Source organism: Pipistrellus kuhlii, unplaced genomic scaffold (genome assembly GCF_014108245.1).
Source record: "Pipistrellus kuhlii isolate mPipKuh1 unplaced genomic scaffold, mPipKuh1.p scaffold_m20_p_59, whole genome shotgun sequence".
NCBI classification, from domain to species: domain Eukaryota; kingdom Metazoa; phylum Chordata; class Mammalia; order Chiroptera; family Vespertilionidae; genus Pipistrellus; species Pipistrellus kuhlii.
In genome coordinates this window covers 1,169,424-1,185,424 of record NW_023425561.1, presented here as the reverse complement: position 1 = coordinate 1,185,424, position 16,001 = coordinate 1,169,424, and the positions used below count along the sequence as shown (strand labels likewise).

At 50.0% G+C, this 16,001-nt stretch overlaps 1 long non-coding RNA gene and 8 other non-coding genes across 15 annotated transcripts; all 9 read left to right on the top strand.

Moving 5' to 3' along the window:
- The first annotated feature begins 8,613 nt into the window (after window positions 1-8,613).
- Window positions 8,614-11,856, top strand: LOC118707252. Of its 7 annotated transcripts, XR_006740225.1 has the most exons (10): window positions 8,614-8,693; window positions 9,044-9,096; window positions 9,349-9,434; window positions 9,651-9,698; window positions 10,021-10,056; window positions 10,221-10,268; window positions 10,509-10,567; window positions 10,739-10,776; window positions 10,980-11,015; window positions 11,288-11,856. It is a non-coding gene; the product is annotated as an uncharacterized LOC118707252 (long non-coding RNA). The 7 variants fall into 7 exon arrangements; XR_006740228.1 differs by having other exon boundaries at window positions 8,615-8,693; window positions 10,509-10,776; XR_006740223.1 differs by having other exon boundaries at window positions 8,616-8,693; window positions 10,739-11,015.
- Window positions 9,151-9,220, top strand: LOC118707313. Its single transcript, XR_004984219.1, has one exon. It is a non-coding gene; the product is annotated as a small nucleolar RNA SNORD26 (small nucleolar RNA).
- Window positions 9,506-9,577, top strand: LOC118707324. The gene has a single exon (XR_004984229.1). It is a non-coding gene; the product is annotated as a small nucleolar RNA SNORD27 (small nucleolar RNA).
- LOC118707323 lies at window positions 9,876-9,950 on the top strand. The gene has a single exon (XR_004984228.1). It is a non-coding gene; the product is annotated as a small nucleolar RNA SNORD28 (small nucleolar RNA).
- On the top strand, window positions 10,309-10,435 carry LOC118707317. Its single transcript, XR_004984223.1, has one exon. It is a non-coding gene; the product is annotated as a small nucleolar RNA SNORD22 (small nucleolar RNA).
- Window positions 10,606-10,670, top strand: LOC118707322. The gene has a single exon (XR_004984227.1). It is a non-coding gene; the product is annotated as a small nucleolar RNA SNORD29 (small nucleolar RNA).
- On the top strand, window positions 10,841-10,910 carry LOC118707314. The gene has a single exon (XR_004984220.1). It is a non-coding gene; the product is annotated as a small nucleolar RNA SNORD30 (small nucleolar RNA).
- LOC118707315 lies at window positions 11,068-11,135 on the top strand. The gene has a single exon (XR_004984221.1). It is a non-coding gene; the product is annotated as a small nucleolar RNA SNORD31 (small nucleolar RNA).
- On the top strand, window positions 11,372-11,497 carry LOC118707316. Its single transcript, XR_004984222.1, has one exon. It is a non-coding gene; the product is annotated as a small nucleolar RNA SNORD22 (small nucleolar RNA).
- Window positions 11,857-16,001: the final 4,145 nt, after the last annotated feature.

Below are 16,001 nucleotides of genomic sequence, written 5' to 3'. Positions count from 1 at the left end.
TGGCCCCCGCCCGGTTCCCGCAGGGCACAGGGTGCGGCGCCGAGGACCCTCACCCTCTTCAGAGCCCACACGGAGGCTAGCGACTACCCGACACCATGGGACCCATTTGCCCCGCGCAGGACTCAGCCGCCGCCCGCCTCGCCTCCCCGCCTGGGGTAGGCCCTGCGCCCTCTGCGCCCAGGCCTGGGCGTAGACCTCTGGGCCCGGAGACCTCGCTCCCCGCAGGGCTAGCCCGCTCCTGCCAGACTCGTCCTGACTCGTTCAGTGCACTCGGGAGGCAGCTGCAGTACTCCGCTTTATTAACTTTACTGAACTGGCTCTGGGCCTGTCTTCTCAGGAGGTTTTGTGATGACTGCTGGACAGGAGAGCGCTGGCACTGGTCTTCCCCTCCCTCCCCAGAGCCTGGCGCCGGGAAGCCGGGCAGCTGGGCATTGGACATGCACGAGACTGATGGCAACCTCGGGGCTGTAGCAGACATTCCAGGGCGAGGCCTCAGTTAGAGGCATCTAGGAATTCCCTACAACAGACCAGAAGGTGCCATGGTCAGCCCCTTCCCCACCGCCCAGGTCCTCCCGGAGTCCCAACCTCGCGCCCTGACCCTTCCCTCTGGAAGCCCGGGCCGTTCTGCTCAGAGGCCTTGCGGACCACCCCACTCCCAGCAGGCAGATCCCTGAACTACGGGTGAGCAAGCACAGCAGGGACTGCTGGACAGCAGCCCCATGAGGGCCGACACCCTCGGACCGCCTGGTTCCTGGGCAGTGCCAGCGGGGCCATTTTCAGAGGAGCTGAAGGAGGTTCTTTCCCCTCCTCCCGTGGGCTGGGAGCCAAGACGGCTGTGTGTTTGGAAGAAAGCAGAAACCAAGGTCTGAAGCAGCAACAGACAAGAAGGTGTGAAAGTCTCATCCTCCGCCATCCTCTTCTTCACCCCGAGCCCAGCCCTGGGGGCTGTGCACGGGGATCGACCTCTGGGACCCAGAACGCTCTCCCCGGCGACCATTCCGAGCGCCCGACCTCGTCTGGGGGGTGGGGCGGGGCGTTAGGAGTTAGGCTGGAACTCACTCCTACAGGGAGGCAGCCCAGTGGGCAGAGGTTGAGTTCAGTCTGGTGTTCAGTGATAAGACGTCCACGGTGCCTGAGCTTGCAGCTAAGCGCCAACCAGGGGCCCTGCCCAGACCTTTCTCCCCAGCATGAAAGCTCAGGTCAGAAGCTCTCCGTGAGATGGTCCAACAATAACCACCCCCACCCCCACCCCCGAAAACAGTATAGGTGGAAAATGTATTTGATACAGCTAACATGAAGTATGGTAGCAACCAGACTTGGGTAAAAACTGCTGTTTGAATTTTAACCCTGCTATTCTGGCTTCAGCGCTCGCTTACTTGCTTAAACAATAGGGCAGTTGCCTCAGCTTCCAGACTGAGACCTGGAGGCTGAGGCAGTTTCCCTGTGCCTGTGGACCAGGACCACAGGAGACTGACTCCCACGGACTCAGTAGCTCCAGGAGTTGAAACTGCAGATAACCTTTACAGATTAGTAGCTTGCCTCAGCTCTGCTTCTGTACGATCTGCTATCGCAAGATAGATCCACATTCCAACGTCCAGCAGGATTTTAGAATTTAGAACAAAGGAAAATTCCTGTGGTTTGGACCTTTAAAAGGACTGCCTCCACCTGGAACGGCGCTGTCCTGAGTGTGGCCACCTGCATGTGGTGCTCTCGCAGCCATCCTGGCCAGTTTCTCAATAAATCCTTGCCTGCTTTTTTTTAATCAATCAGCAGCCTCCGGTGGTCTTATTTTTGACTCCAGGGTTCGACCCCACAACATTATCACAGCCTGGCCTAGCCCTTATCCTGAATTCTTACTGCTTTCACGCCATTTAAAGCAGAAAGTCACAAGGCGAACCATCCTTGTTTCCGGGCACGAGCGCGGCTAACCCCTTGAACTTCTTGAACAACGGAAGGGATAGGCCATCTTTTGTTCTAACATTTGGTCTTAGTCCTCCCAGACACGAGGGCCTCTCAGACCCTTGGAGTCTGGTATAGTAAGAGTGTCATTTTGTATGTTAAGGAGGAATCACCAGTGATCAGTAGGTTACAACTTTCGGCCCCGCCCTCTGACCTCAGAGTGGGGAGAGGCTGAATACGAAGCTAATCACCAGCGGCCACGGACGTGCCTTCGCAGTGGCACCTCCTTAAAGCCTGGCACATGGGGTTTGGAGATCTTCCAGTTGAACACAACCATGTGCCAGGAAGATAACACACCCTGAGCTCCTGTGCTTGGGACTCTCCCAGCCCTCTTCCTGAACCTCTTTTCTGGCTGTTTATTTATGTTATAAACTAGAGGCACAGTGCACTGGTAGGGCCCCTAGTGGCTGCCAGCTGCTGGCAGGGCACTTCCTTCCCCCAGTCACCTGCTGTCACCACTGCCACTAGCCAAGTCCTCCCTCCCCGCCCCCTGGCTGAACTCCTAGAAGAATCCGTCGATGGGACAATATGCATGCTATGCTTTAATTATCCTAAATAATAAAAGGGTAATATGCGAATTGACCAAACAGAATGACAGGTCACTATGATGCACACTGACCACCAGGGGTCAGGTGCTCAACACAGGAGCTGCCCCCTGGTGGCCAGTGCGCTCTCAGGGGGACAGGGAGTGGACCTAAGCCATCATCAGTCAGACATCCTCCAAGGACTCCCGAACTGCTAAAGGGCGCAGGCCGGGCTGAGGGGACCTCCCTGCTGCCCTCCAGTGCACAAATGTCGTGCACCAGGCCTCTAACATAGCATAATAAACTGGTAATAGGAAGTAAAGGGTTACCCTGAGTTCTATGAGCTGTTACTGCAAATTTGAACCTGATTTGTAGCCAACTCAGAAGTGTGAGTAACTGGGAATGGATTACTTGAGATTGGTGTCTGAAGTCGGGAATAGTATGTAAGCTATTCCTTAATAGCTCCAGGAGTTGAAACTGCAGATAACCTTTAGAGATTAGCTTGCCTCAGCTCTGCTTCTGTACTATCTGCTATCGCAAGATAGATCCACATCCGAGGCCTTAACCTCTGGGGTCTGTACAAACCCTAGTGTTAGTTTCAGCACTGAATAAATTGCAGGATATCCAGTTGGTGTTGGCACAGGAGTGGAGAACTACTTGGTGTGGAAAACCCAGACATTTGGTGTTAGAAGTATTCTGAACTGAAAACAGATCTTAGTGGATGGTAGCAAACAGGTCATAGCAGCAGATTCTTCTCTAGACCCTTGGTCCAATGCACTCAAATATGGAATTGTTATTTAAGAAAGTTTCTTCTTATTCATTACACTAAACAGAGAAGGTACAAAATATATATGGAAATGCAGACATTTTGGAAGACATTATGAAATAACAGAAATCTAGATTCTAACTACCATTCTTCCATAAAAAGAGTAGGTAAACTCAAAACAAAAATTTGTACTATTAAGGTGCTGACTTAAAACTCAGAAACTTAAGAAAAGCAGATTTTACCGCAAGTTTGGAAGGGGAATCCCTTTTTACCCTCAAATTAGCAAGCAGCATTAGAACAGAGTTACCATATAGTAAATTTCTTTAAAATAATGTCAGAAATTTACAAAAACACTTTTACTGATAACTAACATCTGATCTGGGGGGAAATGTTGAGACTTAAACGTTTTTATCGCCGAAACCGGTTTGGCTCAATGAATAGAGCGTCGGCTTAGGGACTGAAGGGACCCGGGTTCGATTCCGGTCAAGGGCATGTACCTTGGTTGCGGGCATATCCCCAGTAGGGGGTGTGCAAGAGGCAGCTGATCGATGACTCTCTCTCGTCGATGTTTCTAACTATCTCTCTCCCTTCCTCTCTGTACAAAATCAATAAAATATATATATATTTAAAAACAAAACACGTTTTTATCTACTTGCAGCAAATAAAATCCTATACAGAAAAATAAAACTGAATCTATAGACAAATTATTAGGATAAAGAGTTCAATAAAATACTAGACACAAGACAAGATACAAAAATAATTCTTTTCTGAACACTAGTAGCAAGCTACTAGGAAAAAAATTTAAGTTGCCATGTCCACTAGCAATGAAAAACATTCACGCACAAAATACTGGGTACCTACTATGTTCTAGGCACTGTTCTATGAGCTGGGAGGTAGGAAGGAATGAGTCCCTGCTCTCATGAAGCTTAATTCCACTGAGTTAATCCCAGCAGAGCACTGCGCATTTGCATTTCCCGGCTTCTCTCTGAATCCTGGCAATGCTTCCTACTGCCAGGAGGGGGCACAGGACGCCGAAAAAAAGGCCTGAAAGCAGCTTGCATCATCCAAGCGATTTTCAACCTTTTTCATCTCATGGCGCACTAATTACTAAAATCCTGCGGTACACCCAAAAATATATATTTTTGCTGATCTGACAAAAAAAAAAATATATACACACACACACACACACACACACACACACACGTGTGTGTGTGTGTGTGTGTGTGTGTAAATATATATATATATATATATATATATATATATATATATGTGTGTGTGTATATGTGGTTTTGATTCACTTACACTATTGTCATGTTGGCTGTTGTAATTTTTTTTAAATGTGCTTTTATTGATTTGAGAGAGAGGGAGATAAAAACACCAATGATGAGACTGATCAGCTGTCTCCTGCGCGCCCCCTCCTGGGGACTGAGTGGGAAACCCAGGCATGTGTCCTAACCTGGAATCGAACCATGACCTGATTCCTGGGTCCGTGCTCAACTACGGAGCCACACAGACCAGGCTTGGCATGTTATTCACTTGTTTGTTTCCCTGTGTCTGTCACCCAGAATATGAACTCCAAAGGTGCATTAAAGGTACCGCCTGCTTTATTTCCTGTTGTACCTCCTGGCTTAGTAGGTGCTTAACCCATCCTAGTAGAATAAGTGTTAAATGAAAGTCACCCATAATCCCCAACTGCCAAGATCACTGGTTTTTGTTGGCACTTATCCCCTTCACCCCCTTTATGGCTTACAGAAAGAGCATCCCATGTCTGACAGCCCCCTTCTCATTCCCCCCTCCTGGTGGATTCTGTCACTACACAAGAGGAAACAAACTCAGTCTAACCACCTTTGGCTCACAGGCATATTTTGATTGGCTCACAGAATATGCTTTAAAAAAATGGACGTTTGCCTTAGCTCAGTGGTCGGCAAACTGCTGCTTTCGAGCTGCAGTTTGCTGCTCTGTTGACTGATGAGTTTGCTGACCACTGCTGTAAGGCATTATTACCCTTACCCAGAAGTTTTGACTTCAGGTTAAAGACATTAGTACATTATTAAATTGTTTTTTAAGTGTTTTCCCCTAAGGCAGTGGTCGGCAAACTCATTAGGCAACAGAGCGGCAAACCGCATGGGGCTCGCAAGCCACTGTTTGCCGACCACTGCCCTAGCTGGTTAGCTCAGTGGATAGAGCGTCAGCCTGGGAACTGAAAGGTCCCAGGTTCTATTCTGGTCAAGGGCACATGCCCAGGTTGTGGGCTCAATCCCCAATGGGGGACTTGCAGGAGGCAGCCGATCCATGATTTTCTCTCTCATCATGGATGTTTCTATTTCTCTCTCCCCCTCTTTCTTTCTCTCTGAAATCAATAAAAATATATTAAAATAAAAAAACAGACCTTAGGTGTTTACCACAGACGACTGAAATTAGCACTAGCCAGTTTGGCTCAGTGGATAGAGTGTCAGACTGTGGACTGAAGGATGCCCAGATTGTGGCTTGGTCCCCAGTAGGGGGCGTGCAGGAGGCAGCCAATTAATGATTCTCTCATCATTGATGTTTCTATCTTTCTCTCTCCCTTCCTTTCTGAAATCAATACAAATATATATATATATATATATATATATATATATATTAAAAGGAAACACTTTTTAAAAAAACTGAAGTTAGAAGTCAACACTTAAATATACAATTTTTGATTTCTTGAACCTCTTGGTCATATTTCTTTAGAGACCACTCAAGCAAGGCCATCAGCTGGAGCTAAGGAAGGGCCGCCTAGGCTCTCTAGAGGCCCCACCCAGTTCACATCGCTTATCTGCACTCCTGACATTTTGTAGGAGTTGGAGGGAGACCCTGACTTCAATACTCTCCTTCCCTTTCCCACTGCCACTGCTGTTAGTACAGAACCCACTTCCCTGCAGCCTAAACTACTGAGACAATCTATTAATGCCCTTGTCTCCATCTTATTCCTCAATCTGTAATCACCACCCTGCTCAGAAACGCCTATGGGCTGAAACCGGTTTGGCTCAGTGGATAGAGCGTCAGCCTTCGGAATGAAGGGTCCCAGGTTCGATTCCGGTCAAGGGCATGTACATTGGTTGTGGGCACATCCCTGGTAAGAGGTGTGCAGGAAGCAGCCTGCGTACTGTGACCTTTTGGAGGGCCAGAAACCTTCTCAATATCTAAGATTTTCCTGCCCTCTCCTTCCTCTACCGAAAACCAATTTTCACTTCTTTGGGGGAATGTGGTCCCCGTGTGTCCCTCCATGAGCTGGAAAAGGAAGAAAGTGTATGGATATAATTCATGAAATGTGGGCCGAAGGGAATAGTAGAATATAAAACTGGGAAAGAGCCGAAACTGGTTTCTCTCTCATCGATGTTTTAAGCTCTCTCTCCCTCTCCCTTCGTCTGAAAAAAATCAATAAAATATATATTTTTTTAAATCTATGGGAGTTTTTCTTACTATCTATAGTCCAGTGATTTGGCTTTGCAATCCATGCCCTCCTCATCTGGCCTTCCTCAGATCTTTCCCAGTTTTGTGTGTTTTTTTAAAAATGTTTTTGTTGCCGAAACCGGTTTGGCTCAGTGGATAGAGTGTCGGCCTGCGGACTGAAAGGTCCCGGGTTCGATTCCGGTCAAGGGCATGTGCATTGGTTGCAGGCACATCCCCAGTAGGGGGCGTGCAGGAGGCAGCTGATCGATGACTCTCTCATTGATATTTCTAACTCTCTCTCTCCCTTCCTCTCTGTAAAAAAATCAATAAAATATATTTAAAAAAATAAAATAAATAAAAAAGTGACTAAAAATTAAAAAAAAAATGTTTTTGTTTACTTTTGTTTTCATAGAGAAGGGAGAAGGATAGAGCATTAGAAACATTGATGAGAGAAACATGCATCAGCTGCCTCCTGCACACTCCCCACTGGAAATGTGCCCGAAATCAATGTACATGCCCTGACCAGAATCAAACTTGGGACCCTTCAGTTCGCAGACCAACGCTCTATCCACTGAGCCAAACCGGTTAGGGCTCTTTCCCAGTTTTTTGTTTGTTTGTTTTAATATCTTTTATTTATTTTTTACAGAGAAGAAGGGAGAGGGATAGAGAGCTAGAAACGACGATGAGAGAGTAACATCGACCAGCTGCCTCTTGCACACCCCCTACCAGGGATGTGCCCACAACCAATGTACATGCCCTTCACGGGAATCGAACCTGGGACCTTTCAGTCCGCTGGCTGACGCTCTATCCACTGAGCCAAACAGGTTTCAGCAGGAAAATCTTTTTAAGGCGCCGGTGGGGCGGTAACAATGAGGGAAGACTGAGAAACACACCCGAAGGTCACTCCGTTTCTTTCCTGTGTATCTGCTCTGTCCCCGGCTACCCTGAGAGCAGTGTGACGGCGGCAGTGGAGCATGGATGTCAGAGGGCAGGGTCCGGAATCGGGCGGCCTGGATGTGGACCTTGGCTCTCCTGTTGCTTAGCTGGATAACACGAGCAGGTTACCTGCCCTCTCTGGGCCTCGGGTTCCTCCTCTGCAGCCTCACCTAACCCTCTCCCTGGGGGAGGCGCTCAGCGAGGCCGCACGGCAGAGCTCACCCCAGGGGCTGGGTGCGTCTGCAAAACCCGCCACCGCCGACGGTGACCTAACGCTGGGGTCTCAGCAACCAGCCTCCGGGCGACGGGAACCCTGGCCACCAGGCGGGAGGTGCAGGGGCCCCTCGCCTAGGAAAGGGGTAGTACGTGTGCCCACCATTTGCGGATCGGGGGCTCATCAATGCATGCAGGTGCTTAAAACGGCGCTCCGAACAGCCAGGATCCTGCAACACCGGACCGGACGCAGGATGGGGGGGGGGGGAGGGTCCCAGCCAGGAAAACCAGACTCTGTCCTAGACTACGGCAGGGCACCTCCGCCCGGGTTCACTCCCGAAATGGCTCCATGCACGGCCCTGCAGCTGAGCGCCCCCAGCCCGGGCCTCAGTACCTGAGTCGCCTCTGGCGCCGGCACCCTGCGCACTAGGCCCGGCCGAGGGGTCAGGAGATTCGGGATCCATGGCGGCGGGCCCTGCACGCGGGTTTAGGGTGTGTGCGGGCAAGGGGAAGCTCAGGGGAGGGTTTCAGGGTGGGCGGCTCTGACCCGGACGTAGCGACAACCCGCGGGAAGCGGCCCCAGGCCTCACGGCTCCAGCCCCACGGAGGGCAGCGAAGGAGACCCCGCCGCAGCGCCCCGGGCGTGCCTGCGCGCGGCCCTAAGGCGCCTGCGCAACTTTTCGCGCCGCCGGGGGCGCGCGCTCCCGTCCTCTTTGTCTGGAAATCTCTACCCACAACTCCCCAGGCTCGCACGAGCTCTCCCCGTGCGCGTGCGCCGGCCACAGCCCCGCCCTCCAGTCCCGTGGGCCTCCGCGAGAGGGTATTTAAGTGCCTCCCTGCGGCTTGTAGGTCTCGTTTCTTCTTTGCTGCTCTGGGTGAGTGTTCTTCCTGCTTCGGAAAAGCACGGCCGCGTGAGCGTGGCGTGCCTTAGGTAGTCGTCTGTGTTACGCCTGTTTGGGGGGGGTGGGGGAGGGAAGAAATGGGGTGACTTGGCCATGGCCTCCAGGCTTCCAAGCTACCGCCTGGCTTTGTGAAGGACAAAATGGCGATGGCGCGCGGTGCCGGCGGCCTTCTCCGTGATGAGAGCCTTTCACAGACCTGTACTGAGTGCCGTGAGGATAAGAACCTCTGAGACGGGCCTTGCACAGCCGGTGCAGTCGTCGTTCCGGGAGACAAAGCGTTGGGGCGATGTTGAATGCCGACCTCATGTTCTCTTTGTCCGCAGGGCGCAGGCGCGCGTCTGGACGCTCGGGGGCCCGGGACATGCCTGCCGTTAGGGTAAGTGCTCACGGCCATTCCTCCGTTGAATGCATGGAAGGCTTATGCGATGTGCTACGGGGATGATAAAAACCGAACTCTCTCTTTCTGATGGGTTGGTGGAGAACCATACATTCTGAGTAGCACCATCAGCAAGCAACAGATGGGTTGTTTCTTCATGCTTGGGTCAATCTAGCTCTTAAGTGTTGAGGCACGAACACAAGGCTGCAAAGTATGAAGCTTAAGTGAAGGATGCTCTTGCCTTTTTTCCAGGTATGGCTCCGTCCCAGGGAGCGTACAGGTTGGAGGATGGGACAGGATCTGTTCTCGTGCGGACCGGTCCATGCAGCAATGCTCCGGTGGGTACCCAGTGGGTAAGCAGCTACGGGTAGGGGCGCGGTGTGTAGATGGGTGTCCAGATGGGCTGGCCACTCCGTGATGAACATTCAACGACAAGCATATGGCTGAACTTAAAAGTGATGTCATCCGAGTCCTGAGAAGTTGGCCAGGAGTGTTCACGGGTCTTGGGGTGGCTGTTACTGGGCGTATGTAATGCCTCCTTTTTCTGTCCCCAGCAGCTCATCCGTCCTGAGGGACTCCACCGCCTCCCGGGGTGACTACAGGTAATTGTTGAAATGCGGGATTGAGGTGTTCTCTCTCCAGCCCTCCCCACAGCCAGGAGAGCAAATGGTCCTTCCGGCTTGCTCCTCTTGGAATGGTGTGCTGGGGCGGGAGAGAACAGCCCAGTAGTACATCTGGTTCTTGAGGGTGTGGTTTCCCCCCCTCACCCACATGTCACTGTCAGATGATTTGAATTGTTCCTCTGATGCTCTGTGAGGTGTGACAGGTAATAGCATGTTAGAGTTCTGATGGCAGTTTCTGTTCAATAATGAAATGCTACTCAGTTCCAATATTTCTAGATAATAATCTGCTCTTCATTTACAGGTTGTCCTGATAATGACCTATTCATCTGTCTAAACGGTAAATAGCTTCTCCCAATACTACTGGGGTAAACATATGTGAACCCATTACCAAAGAATAACTTGGGGACATGTGGCTTTTTGTCACCAGAGCCCTAATTGACCCATTTAGCTTTCTGGTGCCTCATTTCTTGTAGTGATGTTTCTTGGCGTCTTGCCCTCTAGGTCACCATTGACCTGCCCAGGGTTGAACTCGTGGAAAGAGTGGAAGTGGTGAGTGTGTGTAATTTTTATAACGTGCTCCATAGTCCAGTGCCAGTGAGGAGAGCAAACATCCTGTCTTAACCCCAGTACCAGCCCCAGAGCCAGCAATGGTGAACCCACTGGGGCTAACTGGGAGAGAGGATGAGAACTTGTTCCGTAGGAACTGTCTGAGGTACAAGCAGACAGCATTTGCTTAGTTATTCCTGATCTGCCCACTAACCATAACTAGAACCACTTTGGCTGTTTCAGGGGATCTCCTTTAGGAGCAGCTGGGTCCTGTGTGCTACGGGAACCTCCAGAGCTAACAGGTTAGTTCATTGTCAGGCTCATGTCACCAAGTAGTCAGTTTCTGTGATGAAGCAAACTAGCTCACTATGACTCAGAATGAACACATGTGAACACCTGAGAAACTGGGGAACGTGGTGGCGGCGGCGGGATACCCAGCTGGAATTTTTATCGACCACAGCCTTGTCTTCCAGGTCCTGTTAGTCCTACCTGCTTGGTGGTCCACTCCAAGGTGAGTGATTTCCACGTGTGTTGGCGCATGCACATGCCAGGTAGAAAGTGGCCTTCAGGCCTACATATATGATGACTGACATGGAATCTCGTTCGGCTGATGACTTGCTGTTGAGACTCGGAAATCTGATTTTCTAGGAACTGGCTGAGGCGGGACCAGCTTTTAGTGCAGGAAGTGCATGCTGACTGTCTTGTTTCTTTCAGGTCCAGCACCTTTGTGGGACCCAAGAATGAGGTGAGGTAAGTCTGTGACTCAGTCTGTGGCTGCTATGAGATGTGGCACTTGGGATCACTCACCAGTGATGAGTTTAATACCGCCCCAGTCTGATCACTGTGACTGAAAGGTATTTCTGAGCTCTGAGCTTGCCTCGGAGTGAGTGGCCTGGGGAAGCTGAGTAGGCGGTGTAGCCAACAGGACAGGCTTACGACTGCCTCCTGTAAAGGGCACGTTTTAAAGCCTATGCAGGGGCTCCTAGGGCTGGTTGGCTTAGTTCCCAATCGCTCTTTTGCAGGGGAAGTGGAGGCTGTTTCTGCTCAACTTCAGCCCGAAGTTAGAGGTGAGTAATGCAGAGGGGATGTGCAGGCTGGCCGCCATTTCCCAGTGAGGAAACATTCACACGTCTTACCCCCTGTCCCTGTCCCAGAGCCTGTGAAGGTGAACCCACTGGGACAAGCTGGGGGAGAAGAGAAAAGTGTGTTCCAGAAGGAACTGTCTGAGGGATCACAAGGATTTCTAACCGTGGGAAAGAGGGAAGTAAATTACTTGTTGAGAAAATTATGGTTTGGTTTTGTTTTTTTCAGGTCTAAAGAAAGAACGAAGCATGTACAATGGCAAGTATCTGCCCACTTTCTAGTGTGTAACCAAAGTTACTGACATACAGAAGCCTAGAGGTGTGATTGGGTTGGCCCTTCATAAGCTCACAGTGCATATTTCCCATCCAATAAAATAACTCACCTTTTTTTCCCTACAGGAAACCAACTCTGAAGACAAAAGAATTTTCAAGCAATTGCCTGTAAACCTGGCTGTTTAAATTTTCAAATTTCCGTCTTTAAAAATAAAAGTTCTTTTTTTTATCCTTCACCCTGGTTGATGTGTTTGAATGGATCTAGTTTGCGTAAATAGATTAAACTTCTAGGGTGGGGGTGTCGAACTCAGAGAAGGGGCCAAAATCTAAAATCCAGCCTAAATCGCAGGCCGAATGGTTTACTGAACAGTCATAAACTGTCATTGTGATGGAAACGCAGCGGAGTGCAGTGATGACAGCGCGGTACGGGCCACATTGCAAGGCCTGGCGGGACGGATTTGGCCCGCGGGCCTTGTGTTTGACACGTGTTCTAGGGCATGTGTGAGGGGTGCTCAGGTGAATGTAGTTGGCATCCATCTTGATCTCCATATGCATTATATCTGAGCATGTGCAAATGGCTACTTGAGAAGTTAGTCTCCTCCACATGGGTTGCCTGTGTCCACATATACCCAATGTTTTCAAATCTTATCCCGGGCAAGCTGGCTTTGATTTTGGGTGGTGGCACGCAGCATGGGTGGGAGGTAGGGGTATACGTGTGGTCAGGTCTAATTCTGAGCCTTTTAGAGCAGTTACAGTTCTCCACGCCCTCATGGGCACCAATATTCAAGGGTGCTCAAGGCGCATAAAATCTGGGTTCAGCCTACTTCACCCAGACAAGTGCACTTGGAAACCGGTGGACGGGCCTCAGGTGGTGGTACCCACTCCTTGGAGTTCGTGGCACAAGTGAAAAGGCTGCTGTTAGATCCATCTGCGGTTGATTTGAGTCCACATATGGGACCTGCAAATAATGAAGGGCCAACTATGCTTTTGTATAAAAGCAAGGGAATGCATTTTTGTTGAAGTGGCAGCCATACAAATTTGAGTTAATGATGAGAGGGTTGTTCCTGAAATGGGTCAAATACCCGCCAGGATCCTGGGGGTAGTGAGCGATGCACCAGATTTAAACGGGGAGCCCAGAAAGGCCCTGCAACAGGTGGGCAGACCCGCAGAGGTGACAGAACCAGAACCCACAGGGGCACCTGGTGAAGGGTGTGTCAGTAACAGGTCAGAACAGACCCAACGACTGAGCAGGTGTATTGAGCTTTAGCTACAAACTGCTCCCAGTGCGTGCATTACCTCAACAAGGAAACGGTGATTGCATTACCCATTGCAGGGGAGGAGGGGCAGTTGTCGGTCCCAGGGCGGGTAGCCAGTAGACCAGGCTGTTAACTTTTTAAAGAGTTTATTTGAGCCTTACTGTCGACAATTGCCGGGAAGCAGAACCTCAAGGGATTGAGATAATGCTCTAAACTTTAGAGTCTAAAGAATGGCGGGTTACATTTCTCTATACACTGAAATCAAAGGAGGGGCAGGTGGGTTACATGAAATTCATTGCTGATGGAGTAAGGAGGCGGGAGAAAGCAAAGCGGTGGGAAAGTCCTGGGATTGGATAAAAAGTAAAATGATGGACGTGTACTGTGAGTGCAGGAACAATTCACATGATAAAGAAGGAATTTGAGGCATCTGTCCTGACGCCCACCACATTTGGTTGTTCCCCAGGGGCTCCGGAAAAAGGGAAGTTACAAGTTACCCAGACATCTCACAGATATGTTATCTTAAGAGGCAAAAAGGCAAATGGGCTCAGTAAAAAGATCAAAGTTGATCTTTGTCTGGGAGAATATCTGGGACATGACTACCTACTATAACCTGTTAGATATTTAATTTTCAAACCATCTTTTGTGGTTATCTTAGGTCTCTGGGTTTGCAAGACTGCCATGCAGGCCTTCCCTGAGCTTGTCAGGTTAGCATGTGGCTTTTTTCTTTCACAAGGCTATTGGCTCTGGGGGTCTGGAGGCTGCTGTCACTCAACCTCTAACGCGGGTCTGGGGGTGCAGCAGGGAGGTGATGGAGCCAAAGGGAGATGGGCTGGCTTGGGGGCAGGCAGGATCCACTAGAAGTGTGTGGTAGATGATGACACTTTCCCCAAACGATCTTCACCATTTAATTCAAATTAAAGCCCACGTTAAGGGCTACTTGGGCTAAGAAATGAGAACATGCGGGATGGGTTGTAAGAGCAACAGTGAAAAGCCGGAGTGATTGAAGTCTGGCTCCTCATTCCTTCCGTACACTGTCCACCGCATCTCCAGCTGGGACCTCCTCCCTGGGCACCCAGCCGCCCCTTGACCTCCCCAGCAGGTATCCAATCAGATAGTCACATCCTTGATTCTCTGGCTCTGTCCATGTCTGCGCCCCCAGGCTCCCCACTTTAGGTGGTAACAGCACCAACAAGTTCCCCATCCAAACTTATCAATGCACTCAACCTGCGGTCAGCAAACTGCAGCACGAGAGCCACATGCGGCTCTTTGGCCCCTTGAGTGTGGCTCTTCCACAAAATACCACGGCCTGGGCGAGTCTATTTTGAAGCAGTGGCATTAAAAGAAGTTTAAGTTTAAAAAATTTGGCTCTTCAAAGAAATTTCAATCTTGTACTGTGGCTATTTGGCTCTGCGGACTGATGAGTTTGCCAACCACTGCACCACTGCACAAGACCTCGCTCCTGCCTTTGGGTTACGCTCTCTAAGAGGCAAAGTAAGACAGCCAGTAAGATGACTTGAACCAGCACAGTGGTTCTCACCCAGGGGTGGTTTTGCCCCCAGGGACATTTGCCAATGTCTAGAGACATTTTTGCTTGTCCCCACTTGGAGTGTGTGGGGTCAACTGGCATCTTAATAGGCAGAGACCAAGGTTGCTGCTAACCACCCCACAATGCACTAGACAGACAGCTGTGTCCCTTCCACCCTGCAAACAACAAAGTATCCAGCCTAAAACGTCGATAGTGCTGTTTGAGACACCCTGGGTATGTGATAAATGCCAACAAGCCCCAGCCGGTGTTGCTCAGTGGTTACAGCACCAGCCCACACACCAAAGGATCTCAGGCTTGATTCCCAGTCAAGGGCACATTGCCAGGGTTGCAGGTTAGATTGCCCCGCCAGGGTGCGTGTGGGAAGGAGGAAACCAATGTTTGTGTCTCTCACATTGATGCTTCTCTTTCTCTCCCCATCTCTCAAAAAAGTCCATGAAGCCAAAACCGGTTTGGCTCAATGGATAGAGCGTCGGCTTGGGGACTGAAAGGTCCCAGGTTCGATTCCGGTCAAGGGCATGTACGTTGGTTGCGGGCACATCCCCAGTAGGGGGTGTGCAAGAGGCAGCTGATCGATGTTTCTAACTCTCTATCTCTCTCCCTTCCTCTCTGTACAAAATCAATAAAATATATATTTAAAAAAAAGTCCATGAAAACACATCCTCAGATGAGGATTAAAAAAAATAAAATAAAATAAATAAAATTAAAAATTAAAAATAAAATAGCGTTAACGGCAGTCTCTGCCATAATTGCATTCTCAAAAGCCTTCACCACATCTACCAAGGAACCCTTTCCATGCAAGATCACACATTCAGAGGCCTGAGAACTGGCCCCTTTGTGGGGGCATCATTCTACATACCACACCCCCTTATCGCAGCCCCTTGCTGGAGGCCCTGGTTTTACTCTTTTTATTAACATCGGGGACCTGGTGCTGAGAACTTTGACCTTGTTCTCTTAAATCATGGCTTTTCAGCCCTAGCCGGTTTGGCTCAGTGGATAGAGCGTCGGCCTATGCACTGAAAGGTCCCAGGTTCAATTCCGGTCAAGGGCATGTACTGTGGTTGCAGGCACCTCCCCGGTTGGGGGTGTACAAGAGGCAGCTGATCGATGATTCTCTCTCATCGATGTTTCTAACTCTCTATCCCACTCTCTTCCTCTCTATAAAAAAATCAATAAAATATATTTTAAAAATAAATAAAAAATGAAATCATGGCTTTTCAGGAAGCTTGCCAGTAGAAATTACATTAGAGAATGGAATGACCTACTCTCGCCTGAAGGATCTCAGCCAGGCCTGTACCTGACACAGAGCCGAGGCCTCTGCTTTCCCAGGAAGCAGGACCTCAGGTCCCTTCTCAGACACGGCGGATCTAGAATCCTATATAATAAAACCCGAACATGCAAAACCACCCAATGGTGGAACCACTGACATGCGTGGACCACCAGGGGGCAGATGCTCAACCCAGAAGCTGGCTCAGGCTCACGACTGCTAAGCCCAGCGGTGGCGGCCGGCGGGAGCCTCTTCCACCTGCGCTGCAGGTGGGCGGTAAGAAGCAAGAAGTCCTCTGTGAGAGGGTGCAGGCCT